General features: G+C 35.8%; 1 long non-coding RNA gene across 1 annotated transcript; it reads left to right on the plus strand.

Moving 5' to 3' along the window:
- Positions 1-7,842: 7,842 nt before the first annotated feature.
- LOC144009629 (uncharacterized) lies at positions 7,843-13,407 on the plus strand. The gene is made up of 8 exons (XR_013280989.1): positions 7,843-9,144; positions 9,754-9,895; positions 10,021-10,098; positions 10,172-10,242; positions 10,357-10,408; positions 10,523-10,585; positions 11,462-11,641; positions 13,105-13,407. It is a non-coding gene; the product is annotated as an uncharacterized LOC144009629 (long non-coding RNA).
- Positions 13,408-14,758: the final 1,351 nt, after the last annotated feature.

A 14,758-nucleotide genomic window follows, 5' to 3' on the forward strand; every position in this document is an offset into this window, starting at 1 on the left:
GGAGACGCCTTTGGGCATTGGGCAGGTGTGGATGGGGGTGTTGAGATTTGAGCCAATCGGATGCTCTCACCTGCCGTTGAGCGATCCTTTCATTGGCCCACTACACAGAATAAACTGAGCTACGACTACTATGGGCACAGTATTTGAATAAACCCATGTGATTAAGAAAAAACTACATGGGTTAATCGTTAGTGTTGTTTAAAATGCTTTAATGTTATAACCCACTTTTTTTAATATGCAGTTTTGAAGAAACTATATTAGCAACTTTACTTGCTTTATGCTACATGCTTGAAAAAGCATTTAACGAAAGTAGCCTAAATTATTTATTTTATTTTATTGACATTGTGAGCTGCTATCGCGCTCTTGTTAACACATTGTAAATAAAGTATTGCATACAAGTTCTGAAATCAGAAATATGTCAACATTCATATGGAAAAAAAAAATCATTTCAACAAAATCCTAATCTAGCCCAGAGCTGCTCGATTATGGGAACAAATGTATTAATCAGTATTATTTTGCTAACGATATTCATCCTGATTATTCAAACAATAATTTATATTTGGAGCAAAACGGAAAACGTTTAAACATGTAAAAAAATAAAATTAAATTAAAAAATTAAGACAACTAATATTATTTGAAACACTATGCGAGCTCCTTTTGAACCAGACAAAATTTATAAAATTATTTATTTTAAAATAAAATTTAAAGAAAAGGTGCAAATGTATACATTGAAGTATGTTATATGGACTCATATGTGCATGCCTCATGACAACTCAAATTTAATATTTATAGTGGGGTTTTTTTAATTAGTATGCCAATTTTGTAATCATGGAGTGTAATCAAAATCGTAATTGAATTTAGATTAATCTCACAGCCCTAATCTAACCATCCATTTTCTGTACCACAATGTATATTGTGATTTATTGAAGAAAAAAGATGCATTAGATACGCAGATGTGACAAACTTACAAGATTAAAATAATGGAATTAATGCATCTGTCAATTAATGCATGACTAGAAATTTATGGTGATATAGACAGTGTTAGATAAACAGAGGAGTGGAGAACGAAATATCAAAACAAGTGATCACTGTGTTAAATTGTAAAGACACTTTATGGACAATCTGTAGTTCCAGAATCATCAATGTGTACTATAAAGAATAGTTGTAGTTCCGAGTAAACATTAGATTAATGCACTAAATTAAGATTCTAGCTCTCAAGCATGGATAATTTAATGAATCATTTGATAGGTTTTAGAGTGATTGTCCAATGTAAACACCGTGTTTTGTGAAGGGTGGACAACAAATAGCTCGTAGGCATTTGACGAGGTCAGAGGATAACCATTCAATTCTAAAAAATAATGAAACATTTGAAGGAGCTCTTATGAAATAGGGATAGACCGATTATCGGCCAGGCCGATTATTATTTATTTATTCACTCACTGCGAACATTGGGATGTCCCAATACTTTTTAATTTATAATTTTTTTTTAATAATAATTAAAAAAAAATCAAAATTGTTGAAATTTTGGAACTTTATTTACAGTAGAAAAATATTTATTTACTTGCTTACTTTTGAATTGGGTGGCACGGTAGTCGAGTGGTTAGCACGTCCGCTTCCCAGGTCTGAGGTCTCCGGTTCGAGTCCAGGCTCGGACCTTCCTGGGTGGAGTTTGCATGTTCTCCCCGTGCCCGCGTGGGTCTTCTCCGGGTACTCCGGTCTCCTCCCACATTCCAAAGACATGCATGGCAGATTAATTGGGCGCTCCGAATTGTCCCTAGGTGTGCGTGTGAGTGTGGATGGTTGTTCGTCTCTGTGTGCCCTGCGATTGGTTGGCAACCAGTCCAGGGTGTCCCCCGCCTACTGCCCAGAGCCAGCTGAGATAGGCACCAGCAGCCCCCGCGACCCTTGTGAGGAATAAGCGGTCAAGAAAATGGATGGATGGATTACTTTTGAATTTAGCATAACACATGCTGATGACCCTGGAAGGTCCCTACAATATCTGTTAAAAATTTTAATTTTTAAACCTGTCTATTGTTTATATGTTTGAAATTAAAAGAATTATTATTATTTCTTTTTTACGCTATTATTTTCTATTTTCCTGCGAATGAATATCGGCTTGAAATATCGGTTATCGGCCTCCTTGACGACTAATAATCGGTATCGGCATTGGCCCTGGAAAAAAAATGTATCGGTCTATCACTATTATGAAAACCCCAAAGTATTTAACCCACAAATGTTTGCAATAATAGTTGGATTTAGTAGGGTCCTCAGAGGACTGAAATGGCCTGAAAGGAAAACCTTTCTCTACGTCTGCCCTGCTGGGTTGTACGTGTGGACACGAATTGCTGAAGCCCTCGTTTGCAATCCTTTTCAAAAAGATGAATCAGATTAGGCGGGCCGTTTCCATCAAAGTTGTTGTTTGTGTTCCCTCCCTCCTTGCTTCTATTGACGTGATAATGATTCAGTTAGCAGTGACCTGATGTGATAACAGTCGACCTGATGGCCTGCGTTAGCATTTGTGATCTGTGACTAGACAGGCGTGTGATGTGTTTGCGTGAATGGACGGCAGATGTTATTCACATTAGCATTGGAATGTGCTCAGAAGACCGCAGAGTGGCATTTGAAGCGTATAAAGCTGTTTTTTTTTTTAGGTTGTGAATTGTTTTTCATGTTAATTGCACATTTAAAAATGAACAACTTTGTTTCTTTTGTAAAGTAGTACATGCACTTACTGATAATTGGGCCAAAGTTGAGCCAAATTTTCCCTCCCTTCCAATCATTCAGCAAAGGCCCAATTATCGGATTTCTTGAAAAGATTATCTTGACCAATCGTCCTGTGATAATGTGGCTTTTTAAATGACGTTATGCGAATGGTGTCCAAACTACGGCCCGGGGGCCATTTGCGGCCCGCCCTCCATGTTTCAGTGGCCCGCGACATATGCTCAAAATGGCATTTGACTCAGTTCAAATAAAAGAAAAAAAAGAAAAATGTTTGGAGCTGGTCAAAGTAAAAAGGGAGGGTATCGAAAAACAGGTGCCATGAAAGGTTATTTTAATTAACTAAAACTAATGAAAAAACTAAAACTAAAATTCAAAAAACAATATTGTTCCCGAAATAAAATAAAAACGAACTACATTTTATGTTTACAAAACTAACTATAATTATAGCAAACATGTCCTTCGTTTTAGTCTTTGGTAATTAGTTTAATGCATGAGCCTTTGGAGATTATTTTAAATGTGATTTTTAGTAGATTTATTTTGATATCAACCGGAATAATGACGTTTGAAAGCATGACACACAGAAGTGACGTCATCTAGCAGCATCCAATAGAAAAGCACCTTCAGATGACATCCCTCCCATGGTGTTTTTTAAATATTGCGCACAAGTAATACACATTAAAAAAAAACTAATACCAATACTGAAACTAAAAAACTAAACTAAAACTAAGCATTTTTTTTAAAGAACTAACCTAATAAAAACTAACAGAACCACCCTGAAAACTAATAAAAACTAACTAAAATGAAACATTCCAAAACTATAAAAACCCTACTGCCATATTACAAATAAATTGGTTTATATACTGTAGCATTTTTCTAAATATGCAAAAGCACAAATAAATTATTTGTACAATTTTAGGACTAAACACAATTTCTCTTCATAACATTATGTGGCCTTTGCATCCTTCTGATTTTCTGGATGTGGCCCTCAAATGAAAAAGTTTGCACACCCCTGGTCTAAGGGTTAGGGTTAGTTTAGCAGGTAAAAGGGTTAAATCTTTAATTATTAAAAGTTCAATTAAACATAGTTATTTTTGGTACTTTAAAATCTCTTTTGTAGTTCTACGTAGAGCAAATAAAGGAATAATTGTTCAACAATTTTATAAAATTAAATTACTTCAGCGCTTTTTTTTTTAAATCAATTTAGCTTTCAAACAAAATAGTTTGCTGCTCCATGATGTGAATTTAAGAAATGCTAACTATTGATTCTATTTTTTTTTTTAAATTGATCATTCATCACATGCCATTGTAATTATTGTTTAATAAAACCACTGAAGTCCAACATCACCACCTCCACCAGTCTCTTGTCATCCATACTTTTCAGCTACTCATCTATCATTTGTGCAAGTGTTTGAATAATGGCCTTCTATGCATGTTGGTAATTTAAACTCTACTGGGGCCTATGTGGTTCAATTCATTTTTTAACTTTTTTAAATTGTTAAAGCAGTACTTAAAAATGTTTCGTTTTCAATGATTATGGTGGCACCTTTAGGACAAAAGCAGCAGTGTTTAAAATTATATGAATTCAAGACCACATTTCCCATGAGGAGCAGTGCATAGTCTTTTTTTCTTTATATAGTAGTGTAATGTTTCTCAAGTATGTTAACAGCAGATGTTGGTTGATGATCTGATCTGTTGTAAACGCACAAACGGCTACATTTTTGGCCATGGCTGACGCCAGAAATAAAAGGAAAGAACAGCCAGACGAAGGTATAGCGGGTGCGTCATACTTACAACAGCGTAGGGGTGTGTCCAAAAAATCGTCACGGCAATATATCGTTGTGGGCCTCTTTACAAAACACGTATCGATACGCAGGCGTCAGAAGCGATATTGCACATTAATTTGATACTTTGCAATTAAACGCATATGCAAACTTGCACGTGCACTTAATTGCAAAGCAGCAGCAGGAAGAGAGACACTGGTGCCTTACAGTTTACTTAATCAAAATAATATTAATAATAATAATTTACATGTGTAGGTGTCCACGAACTCAAGTTTGTTCTAAAAATAGCTCACTAGTGATTGGACACTGTGTCTTGCTAAGAAAAATGAAAACAGGTAGACTATCAACATTATTTATTGAGTTATTTATTTAAGCAACATGGTACATAGTTTCTAAATGTACCAATTTTCCTATATTTTGATGAAAAGCTAAAGGTTGAAGATGTAATAGCTGCTGAACAAAGCAGCTACTCAGTGTAAAAACAAAAGGTGTGGTCCCATTAAAGGCATCTCTTGATCAAGAAAAGCCATCCAGAACTTCTGGATGGCTTCTAGACCAGTAGTCTTCATCGTGTCACCTGGAATGAACAGATACAATATCACGTGTTATGAGCGCTTTGAGATTAGTTTCAGATATAAAGTGTGAATTGTTATTCATCATAATTAATATTTATCGTGGTAATGTAGATTCCTACAATCAAAACAAACTGAGCTAGAAATGTTTAGTTTAGTTTAGTTTATTCATTTTTTCCTTTCGGACACATTACAGTTTACATCAATCACATCAAATCATTTGCAACATTGACATCCGAAAGAAGGGCTGACGGGTAGAAGCCGAAGCTTATTCGAGACCCGTCCCCATCGACCCATTACTATAACGCATCAATCATATACATTATTTAGAATAGTCATGAATTTTTATCGTTATCCATCCCATACTATCCCAGACACTGCTCGCTCAGTTCATCTTGAATGTCCGTGTGTAGATTGTGGCTAGTCCCAGTCATTTGGCACTGGTGAGTCGGTCCCCAGACGCCACCAGCAAGCCCACCCTGCCAGGCGAGCAGCCAAGGCAATACCAGTAGGGTCACCAGTAGGGTCTTCGCTGACCTCGGATCAGCTTTCACACATGTTGTGCTTTCCAGAAGAGTAGATCGGCTTGCATTCGGCCCATTGCTTTCAAGCAATTTCAGCACTCGATTCTGGTCAGGTAGCACCACTGGTTGCTAGCATGTTGTGGATCTGATGACTCCTGTGCGCTGCCCAGCCTAGCTCACCCAGCAGAGCGGCCCACGCCAGCTGCATTCCAGGAACCAGACCACCAACCCCCATTTTGCGTATTGACAGCAGATTCATTAGAGCCACAATACAGCCTTATCATGTAGCCTTGACTGTTAGAACAAATGTCCAAACGGAATTCGAGCCAGACAATATTTAGATTCAAACGGGAACAGCAATACATGTTATCAATGCAGGTGTATAAACAAGAGTTAGCCTTGGCAAAGTCAGCAAATAATCATATACAACTCCAGCTTTGGGTAATTAGTGATGTTGTTGTTGTTGTTGTTGTGATATTGTGAATTACTGTTGTCTCTCAAGCGCTGCCAATTCCTCAGCTCCTTTCACGATTCGGGTTTTTAGTTGACCAGAGTTATCTTTAGTTTGAATCAAAATTCGGCAGTCTTTTGTCCACGTGCTTTCGATAAGTCCATTCTTTCTCATTTGTCGAGCCTTTTTGGCGATGTCAGCATTTCGTTTGGTGAGATTTTCGTTGATGTAGACATGTTTCCCACGAAGCTTGTGACGGTCTCTCAGAAGAGCAATCTTTTTCTTTCTGTCAACAAACCTGATCAGAACTGCCGGTGGTCGTGTCCCTCCAGTTGGAAGCGAAAAGCACATCTGAATGTGCGCAGGATCAACAGTTAATCCCAAATCTCTGAGTTGAAGTGTCACTTGCTGTTCCACAGTCTCGTTCCCTGAATGTTGGTCAGAATCTTCCGTGCTCGTGCTAGCCGCAGCTCTCAAAGGGCCACGGCGCGGCTTGATCTTGATACCGGTGACTATCACATCGTTGATACGAAGATTTTGTTCCAAATCATCCACTTTTTGTTCCAAGGCAACAATGCGTCGATCTTTTTCCTGTGTCTCTTTCTTCAATTGCTGTATTTCCTGAAGAAGTGGCTCAATGCTCTTCTTCATTTCAAGTAATTCGGCAACCATTCCACTGAGTTTTTTAAGAGAAGATTTTATCTCCTCAATCTCGTCAGCTCTTTTTCCGCCAGGCATTCTGCAACAATGTAGTTAAAAATCCCAATGCAAAAATCAACAAGTAGTTAGATTCACGAGCGAGTGCAGGAGCAAGTACAGATGCGTCCTTCCTCAACAGATGCGTCCTTGAATATGTTTAAAAGATAGGTAACATTACCTTGAATATTAATATTCATTGATCAGAGATAAATCAGGTATCAAGGTAATAAATAGTGTTGTTCCGATACCAATACTGGTATCGGCAGCGATACTGCATTAAAACACTGGTATCGGTATCGGTTAGTACTCACAGGTAACATGCCAATACTATTAATTCCAACCCTAATATAGGATTTTGGATGCAGCATCTTGTGTCTTGCTCATGCACGACATTCACTGATATGTGACATGTTCACTGCATGCCGATCTAAGATATCCTATTGGCCCTTGAATGCTCTGAATCAATAGCAGGACAGCTTTTTCATGTTGAGGAAAAAAAAAGTTAAGTATCGGTATCGACCGATACTGCAAAGCTGGGTATTGGTATCGGTATCGGGGGCCAAAAAAATGGATGTTTAATGACTCCCCAGATAGCAAAAGATGTTTATTCAACGTTGAATTAGGGTTAAAATGGATGATTTTTGGTTACGGTTGAAGATTGATTGGTCAATCAACATTGATTCAACAGCATTATGTTAACATTGAAGTTTGTGTTTAAAAGATAACATTGAATCAACGTTGTATTTTGGTTGAATTAAAACGTTTGAAAGGTCAATGTTTAATTAACGTTGAATCTATGTTTGCCCTTCTTGTTTTTTTTTCCCCTTCAGCTGAGAAATTGACTAGGAGAGGGGGAGGGGAAGTATTTTGGGGACAGGTTGGTGGGTGGGGGGTGTTAGAGTCTTTAAACATTTATAATAAATATAAAACATAAAGCTAACTACTTTGCGGATTTCATTTATTGCGGGTATTTTTTGGTACCTAACCCCAGCGGAAAACGAGGGAACACTGTATTTGCAAAACTTGTAAATTATTTGAATGTACTCGAAACACCTGGCATTTCCACCAAATAAACTGTACACGTAAGAGTTTCTAGTTTGTGCATTTCAGCCCAGTCATCAAAAATATGTGCCCACATCCGGCATAAGTCCGGCACAGGTGGCATTCAGTCGACACTGGCATAAGGCATGTGGGCCGAACATGGCCCAGGAGCAGCAAAGGTGGCACTGGCTTGACTCTGGCAAACAGGATGTGGGCCAGTTGCTGTGTGACGCATCTGGCCCAGCTATCAATTTACAACTCTGGGCCACATATGTATAGCCAGTCTTGTCCCACTCTTAAATGCAGTTTCAGATTTATTTATTTTTTCTACACACATTTTTTTACACATACTTATTTGCATAACAGATGTTAAGAAGAATTTTAATACATCATCACACAGACATTTCAATATGTTTCTGGTCAAACAATCAAAGTTTGTGTGTGAATTCTGTGAACGAACTTTCATGAAGCTTCCAGAGAGAAGTTCTTCGAACGTGCGTTCACCATTTCTTTGTAGCGATTCAAGGGTAAGTATTTAATTTTCCTATGTTTTACATTTGATATTTTATGGCTTCATATTGACACAACTACTGAATTGACTTCACAGACATTGGTGTGTGCGTGCGTGCGTGTGTGGTTATCTAATTTTTCCCGTTAATAGTTTCAATGCCATAATATTTAGTTAGGTGCACTCACTGGCTGATCAGAGAAAATCTCATTTTATCTGACCAGTTTTGTTTCAACCTGCAACGCATAAACTTTAAGTCTAACAATTCTAAAATAAAAACAACTATGAATATTCATATGAAAGAGATAATTATTTACATTTAGTGGAAATCTGATTCAGAGGTAAAGCTTTTAGGGGGCAATATTGTAATGAAGCTATTTTATTGAGACGCAACTCTGCGAGTATAATCATATAAAAAGGTACCAAATTATCACTAGCACCAAATATTACATTGTTCTGGGATAATATTCAGCTTGTATTGTAAAATATGCAGAGCTTGAATTATGTATTTTTTATAGTGCTGTGTGATATGTACATTGTGTGCATAATATTATATTAAAAAAATACAAAAGAGGAATGACTTATGCGTTACACACATTTCCCAGGTTATGTTTTAAAAATCTATTATATATCTCATACAATTTTAATTTAATCGAGTTGATTTAAATATCTACTGTACTTTCTAACGTTATTGGATCGCTGTTCCACAGTACGCCACTAGATGGCGGGACATGCTACTAACCAGACTGACACACACAGTCATACACAGCGTAGAAGAAGAAGAATTTCAAATTGCCGACAGCCGTGCTAAGAGCGGGAATCCAAACGTCGACGTTCTGTGTTTCAGGTCGGTAAAAGTTACATTCAATAAAACAAATATGTATCACCATGTCCATTGTCAGTTGGGTCGCTAAGCATATTGGTCTTTAGAGGTGGTTTTAGTGAAGAAATTGTTTCGAATGATCCTAAACGTTGAAGCTAAGTTGCTAATTCCGACGGCCTCTTAACAATGAGAGTTACTACAAGCCTATCTGTGTGCTATGTTGCTGATATGCTAGTAAGCTAACGAACTACACTGAAGCGCTACAGGAGCGTTTACATGAAGAATGTATCTTTTTTCAGTCGTTTTTAACAGGCTGGTTTAACAGTTGAAGATAGAACATTGAATAGCGTTTTCTTTTAGGTTTAGTTTTTAAAGTAAATTAAGTCCACTTGTATAGTAATGTAAGGTTTATCTGTAATTTGTTTAACTTCTGTATATAACTTAATTCATCACGAAATCTAGTCGAATCATGCTTCAGGATATTTATTTGTTGAGGGAAGTAAAAGTATTTTTTTAGTAATTACTAATTATTGAGCCTATAATGAACACATTTTTTTCACACTATAATAAAACAAAGGTGTAAATGTTGTACTTTGTTGCTTTTAATATCATTTGTTGTCTGTTGATGTACAGGTTACTTGTGCTGTTTTGACGAGTCACATGGCGTACAGGTGGTGCCAGCGTCTTCGAAACCAGATGGCTAATTAGTAATTTACTACTTATTCAAACTAAGAAGGCATGTTGTACCTTGGCCAGAGCTTGGTGAACCTCTTTGGTAAGTAAACAAGTGAACAAACACTCAAAATATTCATTTCTAAGAATCTGAAGAAAGCTTAGGTGAACTACCTTTCACCACATCCAAATGTTGAAATTAGTGACAGAGAATATAACTTGGCACAGGTTTAATGGGGAAGGAGAACATGCAGAGGTCTGTCTTACCTATAAGGAGGAAGAGGGCAAAGTGCAAATTTTTTTAAGGTAATGTTGGTATGTTTTCAGAATTCATAATATAAGATAACATAATAATTAATAGAATATCGGTTGTGCTCAGGTTTCAGGCTCTGAGTGTTTCTTCAAAATGTTCTGTCCACAAAATCCATTCTGAGGAGTAGCGCAAGACAGGTAAATGATTCTGCGCACTGTACTACATGATTGTGATGATATTATTGCGGTAACACATTGCTGACTTGTACAGTAAGTTTGAAACTTACATGCTGTGTTGTTGATATTGTTTAGGTGCACAACTCACTTTTTCAAGACTACAAACACAATTACAGCTCTACAACAGGTACCTAGACCCATTGTTAAATTAAGTTGTGAGTAATAATAACTACTATGATTATGAAAGAACACAATCACATTGTGAAAAAAAATGTTGAACAGGGTCTTCTGTTTGTTTCAGGCAACCCTTTTTGCGGTGCTTGGGGACCAACCGGAAGAAAGGGAAATACTGTATTCGTAGTTGGTAAGTTTTTCAAAGGTCACTGTTGTAGAACCAAATCATCATAAATCTTGGCACACTTTTTTTATTTTATTTTATTTTTTTTTACCAATTTGTAAGGCATAATTATGGAGGACCAAAACTGCCAAAATTCAAAATAAATAAATGACTAAATAAATAAATAAATAAATTACTAAAAGTGAAAGTAAAAACGGATGAAAAATATACAATTCAAAAATGAAATACAAATGTATTATTTTTATTTTCAGTTTTAGTCATTTAGTTATTTAGTTAGTCATCTGGGGGGTGGAGAGGGGGTGATGTATATGAATTAGGGGTGTGAATTGCCTAGTACCTGACGATTCGATTCGTATCACGATTCACAGGTCACGATTCGATTCGATACCGATTAATCCCGATACGAATTTATAAGTCGATTGTTGCGATTTTTTTTCATTCAAATTTAGAAAATACTAATCAGTAAGCTTGTAGAGTGTAAGATTTATATGAAAATGTATTATTTATTTATCTGAAATTTCAGTCTTAGAGGTTGTAATCTGTTTCATGTTTGAACAGCATTAAAATAAAATATTAAGGCTTAATGTTCCGTTCATATAACATTCTTCCATGCTCAAGGTGTGAATCCTAAAAAAAAAAAAAAAAAAAAAAAAAAAAAGCGATTCTGCCGATTATTGAATCGATTCGAGAATCGCGCGATGTAGTATCGCGATGTATCGCCGAATCGATTTTTTTTAACACCCCTAATATGAATATTGCAAAATTTAGTAAAGGTTATGTAATTTACTTAAAAGTAAAATCTTCAGGCATCGGGAGAATTCTATCAACAAAAGTTGAGTGCAAAAATTAAATTAATAATAATAATAATGTCGTCTCTCATAGATTAATCACCTGGCTGTCGTTGAAGGCACCAATTCGGACAACCTAATCAGACGGATGATGGCAACTGTGATGACAAATGCCCTGGGCTGTTAAATGAATACAACTGGGCAGGGAAGCAAGACAAGTGTTGCATTGGCAAGAAGGCATTCAAGGAGACAGTGATGCAAGACTGTATGTTTGGTGAGTTATCGCCTATGTAAACTACTTATTACAAGACAGAGTTGAGCAGAATGTTCTGAGCTGCTTTCTTTTGTTGTGTAAAATCACTCCACCTGGGGTATGGAGTCAGAATCCTTCCAATACCCGAAACCTCGTAATAAGGGTTTGACTGTCCGAAAACATTTTTGTATAACTGAAAAATTGTTTTGAATTGTCCAAAAATATTTTTGAATGACTGAAAATTCCCAGAAAAAGCTTTAAAAAAAAAAACACTAAGAAAAGACACATTTTAAAAGTGCGGCTCCACATAGACATTATTTATCTATTAATTAGAGAATGGTCAATTCCGAAATCAATGAAAAAAAAAAAAAAACATCATTGATACTTCACAAAAACAGCAATTAGTATATGTATCTTTGTCTTTTCATTAATATATTGCAGTCAAGATGGACTCCATCAGGCCAGGGCTCTACACTAACTTTTCCACTACTAGCACTGGTGCGAGTAACATTTTTGGTTGCTCGCACAGCACAGGATTTAGTCGCACCATTATTTGTGAAGGTGCAGCATGACCTGGCTTAGGCATACGCAACTCGATATATTTGCAAAATATTTTATTGGAACACGAGGTTTGCCTGCAACAGCAGTGGCTATCAAAACAAGTCAATCATTTCTAATAAATTATGTCAACATTATTTTCTTTAGCTCAGTAAAAATCAGTATTTTTTTTTTTCTTCACCGCTACTCCCCTTACCTTTTCATCTTTATGCTGTCCTCGCTCCGAAGCTTCTAAATTTCACCAGCTAGACAGCGAGTTAACGACGTTCCAAATAACCAGACTTCATTTTCCTTTTGTGCTATTAATTTGAACAATGGCCTCTGACCATTACCCTCTTTAAGTCGTAGTAAAACTAGAAAATAAAATAAACAATGTACCTAACTATACACGACACACTTTCATGCTAGTAGCTAGTTACATTGCACATTCAACATTCTGTAATTGTCCTAATTAACTCATTCACTCCCAAAAACGTATACGTTTTTTAGGTTTTTGTTTGCTAGAGTTTTTGTTTGATGCAGTTTCTGACCTGAAGTGGAAGCTTAAAGCGATAGTAGTTATTACAAAAAAAAAAAAGTGTGCTTCATCTGTTTCATGAATGAAACTTTTTTTTGTAATAACTACCATCGCTTTAAGCTTCCACTTCAGGTCAGAAACTGCATCAAAGCCTTCATACAAAAACTCTAGCAAACAAAAACCTAAAAAACGTATAAATACGTCTTTGGGAGTGAATGAGTTAACTAAAATAAATCTACAGTGGTTTTTATATTGACATCGCATGTATTTACCAACATTGTCAAATTCAACAAAAAAGTGTTACTTAATACTTACTGATAGTTACTGTAACAACAGAACAGCTTTTTTTCTAAAACAATAAATTGTATTGGATACTAACTCTCTTCTCTTTTGTAATCTTGTCTTTCAGTTGCTGCTCGACAGCTTGACCGTACACTGACTCAGCAGGACTTTGGTGTTACTGTCAAGCATTGGCTGCGTTTTGCTCATGAGCGTAACGGTGGCATCCCAAGCAATGCTAGTGCCTTGGACGCAACTGCGAACGCAAGTCAAAATTTAGTGTGTCTTTTTATGGACTGACGTACAGTCAAAGTGAAATGGTTACCGCTTTATACACTGATGTTCCTACAGTTCATTTCATGTTTATTTCATTCCTTTGTCAAGAAAAAGAATAATACAATAAAAACAAACATTATTTGAGGCAGAAGCCAAACGGGTGTTATTTTCTTTGCCTCCATTCTCCCCAGAATTCAGTTACAAAGTACTGTGTTTTGATTTCTAATAAATGTTTGAATATTAAACATATTTTCTGTCCTAAGATTTTCATACATATGGGGAAGTATGGTTAAGGAAATCAACAAGCTAATAATACATCCAAGTAAGTTGTAAGACATCTGCAGAAACACTAGGTGAAAAACATACGGTAACTTTTTTTTTTTCTAGTGGACTAACCCAATATTTTTTGTTAGTTTAAAAAAATTGTTCTATATTAATGTGCATGATAATAGTAATAATAATAATGTACATTTAGATGTAAATTCCAATGTAAATGATGATTAACTTAAAACATTTATTCCTCACATTAATTCACTATAAAAATGCATGTAGGTTCTGATTTAGATGATAGTTGAAACGACATTGATATTGTGTGATATATGGTTACAAAGCAAACGTTGACTCAACATTTTATCAACCTTGCACTTCCTGTATAATTTAAATGTTAGAATTCAATGTAAAATCAACCAAAGATACATGTAGATTCTGATTTAGATGATGGTTGAAACGACATTGATATTGTGTGATTTATGGTTGAAACGCAAACGTTGACTCAACATTTTATCAACCCTGCGCTTTCTGTTTAATTTAAACGTTAGAATTCAATGTAAAATCAACCAAAGATGCATGTAGATTCTCATTTAGATTATGGTTGAAACGACATTGATATTGAGTGATATATGGTTGGAAAGCAAACGTTGACTCAACATTTTATCAACCTTGCGCTTTCTGTATAATTTAAACTTTAGATCTCAACGTAGATTCAACACTTAAGCCGAACTATATTTCAACGTTGATTCAACCACATTTTGCTATCTGGGTCCACTCTTTTGCATTTTAAATATTTAAATAAATAAATTAAAAAACTTACATAAACTTCAAGTCTCAAATTCTCCTTTGGCACTTTTTTTGTCTATTTTCAGTTATTCTACATTATTTATATAACCTACTGTTTTTGTTTAAACCTAATTTGTTGCAATTTTTGCCAATCGCTTTTTTTGTGACGTGCAAAATCCCTAACAGATGTGAAAGTCAACGCCAATGTTTTTGTGGCAAAAATCACCCAGTTCACACAAAATGAGTAGCCATTGATTGCTGTCATAACGCCTATATATTCCATTTGTTGTCAATGTTTGTTTTTTTGTTTTTGTTTTTTGTTTTTTAGGTCTCATGATGTGTACAATGTGGCACAGGTGAGAAAGTCAACACCACTTTGATTTTGTGGAAATTTGAGCGTGTTTAAATCGTTTTTTTCAAATTAATTTATTGTTTGTTTTTAAATTTAAGTA

The sequence above is a fragment of the Festucalex cinctus genome, chromosome 20, assembly GCF_051991245.1.
Source record: "Festucalex cinctus isolate MCC-2025b chromosome 20, RoL_Fcin_1.0, whole genome shotgun sequence".
NCBI lineage: Eukaryota > Metazoa > Chordata > Actinopteri > Syngnathiformes > Syngnathidae > Festucalex > Festucalex cinctus.